Consider the following 6,000-nt stretch of genomic DNA (forward strand, 5'->3'; position numbering starts at 1 on the left):
CTTGATTTGGTTTAATTTTCCTTTAACTGCCTGTTAGGATATGATCCTAGAGGGTAGGCATCTGCTAAGAATGTTATCAAGGCTCCTCTTCAGGGTTGTAAAAATGCAGAGCAAGTACAACTAGTAGTTAAAGATCCTTTGTTTACTAATGAGGTGGTAATATGTTAAATTACATTCAAAGGTGATAAATACAGTTGTAAATATTAATACTAAACATTCATAAGGAGAAGTTTTAAGTTAGCTGCTACCATCCAGAAGACATCTTCAAATGTGGCAATAACTTTGAAAACACTCCTGGACTCCACAGTGGCCAAAAAGGAAAAGAACATGGAAGAGGTTATTAAGTAGGAATAAATAACAAAACAGAAACTATCACTTGACGTTTTCTGCAGATCCACAGTGTGTCTGCAGTGCTGCTCCTCCACCTCAAATAAGACAGGCAGGACTAGGGAAACATAGTGAAGGACATCAGAGATGGCTAAAAATATGGAGCAACTCTGTACAAGGAAAAGTGAAATAAAAAGACCCTTCAGCCCAGAACAGAGATTAACAGGGAGAGGATATGATGGACATTTGTCAAATCAGCTGTAGAATGGAGTAGGTTTATGGGAACAGTTAAATGCTGTTTCTCATAATGAAGAGACTAAAGGGCACTAACAAGCCAAGTGGGAGATTTTGAAGTAACAAAACAAAATTCTTTTTGTAATACACATTTGAATGCAAGAAACTTGTTGTTACAAGACATTGTTTATAGAAAAGTCTACAGGCATTCACAAAAATCAGAGAAGAAGAGGCCTTTTTGCAATCATGTGATAAAATGTCCTGACACCTGTCTGAGGCATTTGGACTAGGATAAGATGACACACCCTCTGGAAGTGGTTATCTTAGAATAGAACAGAATTAACCAGGTTGGAAGAGACCTCATTGAGTCCAACCTATCATCCAACACTATCTAATCAACTAAACTGTGGCACTAAGCACCGCATCAAGTCTCTTCCTAAACACTTCCAGTGATGGTGACTCCAACATCTCCCTGGGCAGCCCATTCCAATGGCAAATAACGCTTCCTATGGAGAACTTCTTCCTAACATCCAGCCTAAACCTCCCCTGGTGCAGGTTGAGACTGTGTCCTCTTGTTCTGGTGCTGGTTGCCTGGGAGAAGAGAACAACTCGCACCTGGCTACAGCCTCTCTTCAGGTAATTGTAGTTCCTTCACTGATTAAAGTAGCAACATAAAGGTTCAGTTTAGGCTAGATGTGTACATTTTGGGCAGTTAAAGGAAGGTGTGATGGTTCTTCTCACCCTTTCTGACAAGTTCTTCTTGGAAGTGACTTGTGCAAGTCTTGTAGGAAGATAAATCTTTCAGGTACAAGCTCAGATTGTGAGCAAGTCAGCAAAAAGCCAACTCTGTGGCTCAGTGCTGAAAAAGCACAGAACAGCAGTCCATGTCCTGAAAAGTTAAGAAGCAGATTCAGAAGGGAGCAGAGCAAGATGGGGTGGCTCTGAATGGAGAGGCTCTTGATCTCAGTGAGACCTCAGTGAGACACAATTGACACCAACCATTGCTTACACCAAATGAGAACTACATGAGCTGTGATGATAATTTTGTGTATTACAGACTGATCTGGGTCTGTTCTGATGTTTTTGTAGTCACATAAGTTGCATTTTGAGGCTACTTTCCAAAGTAGTTGCTTTAATTGCTTGTGTCTAAGTCTTGGGTTTTTTGGTGTTTGTTTGGTTTGTTTTTTTTAACACAGTCATGATGTGTCTTCACCTGTAGCATATCGTTGTGCCTCTGGTTTTACTCCTGCATCTTGCTGCGCAATGCTGTCACAGAGCAAATGCTTTCAAAGGTTACATGCACTAAGCAGGGGGCTGCAATTCTGTTAAAGGAGGTTGAGATTTGCTCTAAGAAAGCAAAACCTTCGTAGAATCATAGAATCATTTCGGCTGGAAAGGACTTCTAAGACAATTGAGTCGAACCATTATCAAAATGTGTAGTTTCCAAGCATGCTATGGCAAGGCAACTAAATCAGGAGGAGGGAGTGATGAGCAAGTTTCTTATCCCACATTTTCCCCATGTGGTTAGTGGTTTTCAGTGATTTATCATATGAGATCCACTCAGATACCCTCTGGGCCTGATCTGTGAGCTTCCCAAGCTACAACTGAAGCCACTGGGAGCTGTGTTTTGAACATACAAAGTGCTAAACCACAGCTGAATATTTGGAAAATCGGTGTCTTTGTCTCTGCACCTACTTGTCTGTGTGCAAAATGAGGGCAGTAAGGCCTTCTGATGTCACCATTGTGAAAATGAAGTTGAAAAAGTGACTTTTGCACTTTGCAAAACTCCTAGATTTTCCATTAATGAGTGGCCCAGAAAATTGCCCATAGGAAATTATTCATGCTCTGCTCTGTGCAGAGGTTTGCTGCTGTGCAGAATATAGGGGCTCAGCTCTTACACAGAATAATGTGTGCAAAAAATAGTGACTTGGTGTCTTGTCCCCACTGTGGCAGCATCTGCAGGAGGTAAGAGACCTTCATTTAGGAAAAATAATACCCTGTCATTTGGGGTTGGACTAGATGACCTCTAAAGGTCCCTTCCAACCCAAAATATTCTATGATTCTAAGATTTTGTGGAATATGGGCTTGGATTCAAGGGAATAAGTAGGAGCTAGTTACTAAGTCCTAGAGATTTGAGAGGGCATGAATATGGTAGGAAGAATGGGAATGGCTCTGTGTCCAAGTCAAAGGGTAAGGAGAAGATGAGGAGGCATTGCCGTCCTTTGAACTATGCACAAACAATACAGCTTTTGGAAATGGGGCTGGTGTAGAGGGAAGAGGGACTTGCCAGAGCCAGTTCATAACCACTGGTTTGGGTATAGGGCATGATTTCAATAGGTGGTCAAAACTCATCCAGCACAGGCAGCTTTTAGTTTGGCATTTCTGAACTTTCTAGTGCTTGACTTTGTAACCTTAACAGTAATGGTCTCTGTTTTCAATGTAGCAAACTGAGAGGCAGCAACAGAGGTTTCAGACACACATGACATCTTGAAATGGAAACATTTGATTTATACCATAGTCAAATAGCTAGCAGGGAGGTAATTTATTACAAACAAAGGAATGTGACTTAAAGGCTTTTTTTTCTTTATACCAAATGATAGGAAATGGTTATTACTGCTCTAAATCTCAATTGCATAAAAGCCACAGCTCTGGGATTAGCAAATCTATTTTTTTCAGAGATTATGCTAGCAAATGTGTCAGTTCCATGTCATGCTTCAGACAGAAACCCAGCACTGTCCTGGCTGTGACAGAAGAAGGTTTCCTGCCTTGCAGCATGGCTTCTACCAAATACCATTGCGCTATGATACAAAAAAAAAAAAAACCAAACCAAAATAAGAAGCCCTTCTGCAGAGCTCTGTGGCACTCTTTCAAGTAGGTCTCAGTGCTATCCCAACTACCCCAATTTTGTCATTGAAAATGGATGCTGGCAGCATTATTTGATATGAATTGAGCATATCTTCTTTTTGAGTAAAGAAAAATACCAGGCTTTCTGAAAATAAGAATTCAAATAGTGCAAGAGGGAACAGCAGGACCTTAATCACCATCAGATGCTGAAAATGTTGTTTGTGGCAAGTTGCAGCATTTTGAAAATCAAGGGGGGGAAATGCCACAATAAAAAAATACATAAATCACTAAAGACATTAACAGCTGGCTCTGATATTGATGAAAGACTTAATAATTTATGTGATGAATAGCAAATAGCTTTGATGTTATCTGGGTCAGTGTTTCAATAAGACAGTTTGTTGTGGCTGCAGAATATGTTGGTCTGTGCTGGTATTTGACAAGCCTCATTGGATATAGAAGCCAAACTCTGATCATATAAACACCAAAGGCCATGTTTAAATGGCTTTGCAATGCATGGGATTATTATAGAAAGAACCACATTGATGTGCTCCTTCTGTCCCTTTATGATCAGAGGGCTGGAGCACCTCCCTGTGAGGACAGGCTGTGAGAGTTGGGGATTGTCAGCCTGGAGAAAAGAAGGCTCCAGAGAGACCTTATAGTGGCCTTCCAGTCCCTGAAGGGAGCCTGCAAGAAAACTGGGAAGGGAACTTTCACAAGGGCTTGTAGTGATAGGACAAGAGGGAATGGATTGAAGCTGGAAGGGGGTAGATTTAGACTGGGTATTAGGAAGAAATTCTTTACAGTGAAGGTAGTGAAACTCTGGAACAGGTTTCCCAGGGAGGTTATGGATGCCCTCTCTCTGAAAATTTTCAAGGCCAAATTGGATGGGTCTTGAGCAGTCTGATCTAGTGGAAGGTGTCCCTGGCCATGGTGAAGGGGTTGGAAGTAGATGATCTTTAAGATCCCTTCCAACTCAAACCATTTTATGATTCTATAGGTCATATTTGATTGTATCTTGCATAACAAAACTGAAGTAACTGTAATGGGGTGTTGTGATATGGGTTGGAGGCAGTGTTTGCTGTGGGAGTCTTTTTAGAAAGAGTGGCTACAGGTAGAGCTGATTGTCCTACTGTGGCTGCAGTGACCTCCTGAGATTGTTTCAGGTGTAGCTTTCAATGATTTTATGATCCCTGAGGCTTGTGAGGATGGAAAGAATCCTCTGGCATGCTATTATCTGGAGGTGCACACCTGCTCCAGGTCTCTGGGTGACACACCTATGTCTGTGCTTCGTAGTAACATGCAATGTACCTAATTTTCTACTTGATTTTAAACAAGTACATGGCATCTGACAAACATGGGATAAGAGGCTTTATCACAAATAAGAATGTCAGACTGAAAGGATTGACCAGTGCTTGTTAGCAATTTGGAAAGCTCTTTAAATATAATGTCAAGGAGAACAAGAACATGAGGGATCCTACATCTAAGGGCTGGAGCATGAACATAAACTCATCAGCAGGTTAGGTGGTCTTGAAGAAAATTATGTGGTGATACATGCAATTTTTTAAATGCTTATGGAAGCAGGACAAAATAGAAACAGAAAAGTTTGTGTAGCAGTAAGTGTCTTTAAGGACACAGAAACAAATCTCCAAACAGCAAAGCTCAAGCTGACAGTTCAGACACAGCCTTAAAACATGCAGAGCCATCTGGGAGCAACCTGGATTTAATTAGAAAACTGTTTGCAAAAGAGATCTGCTGTCCTTCCTGAGCTTTCTCCTTGGGCAAAGTGATAGATCTCCAAATAGAAGAGCCAGGTTAGGCATTGGAAAACAGCTTTGCCTGAACATCATTCTCCTTCGGTACGAAGTAAAGGCTGAAAAATTGTACCAGCAGAGGGAGCGGGACACCAGATATATATATTTTTTTTCCCCACATGTGTATCTAATCCCAGGAGTTTCCAGTGAGAAACCAGATGTTAAAAATCGCATTTCACTCACTGACCCTTTAGAGAAAGTGTTAGTTGATGTAAGTTTTCTCCCATGGCTATAAAGGGGAGCTGCAAAGGCACAACAAATGAAGTTTCTAACCATGCATTGCAGCAAGTATTATGAAAAAATTCACAAAGCTCCAACCCTAACATTCTATGTTTCTAGGGGACTGGCTAGACCCTTCTAGTTTGCATCTTAATGTCCTGACATGAAAGACCCCAGATATGAGGCCTTTTACAGAAACAGGACTGAATACTTTGGGTAATGGAGGTACAATATGTCATAAGATCTGGATAAGGTGGCTGGGTCAAGTTCATCACACTCTTTGGGGGAAGGTGGCTGAGTTCCTTTGGCAGGCTTTCTGGGTGTGATGCAACGCTGCTGCAGGGACTATATGTGCAGCATCAGCAGAAAATCACAAATCCTATGGGGCTGCTTGTGGGCAGTTAACAGTTAACAATATTGGGCTACAACTGTGGCAGGTATGAGCCCAAGGGGGAGGGCATGTGGAACTCTAGCCAGACATGTCACATGGTAAAGGTGAAAAAACAGGACAAAGCTGACTGGAGTAAGCCCAGGGAATATGAATTCACAAGGTGCTTCTGAAGAG

The sequence above is a fragment of the Melanerpes formicivorus genome, unplaced genomic scaffold (assembly GCF_026170545.1).
Source record: "Melanerpes formicivorus ecotype bairdi unplaced genomic scaffold, bMelFor1.0.p_v2 SCAF_17, whole genome shotgun sequence".
Lineage (NCBI taxonomy): Eukaryota > Metazoa > Chordata > Aves > Piciformes > Picidae > Melanerpes > Melanerpes formicivorus.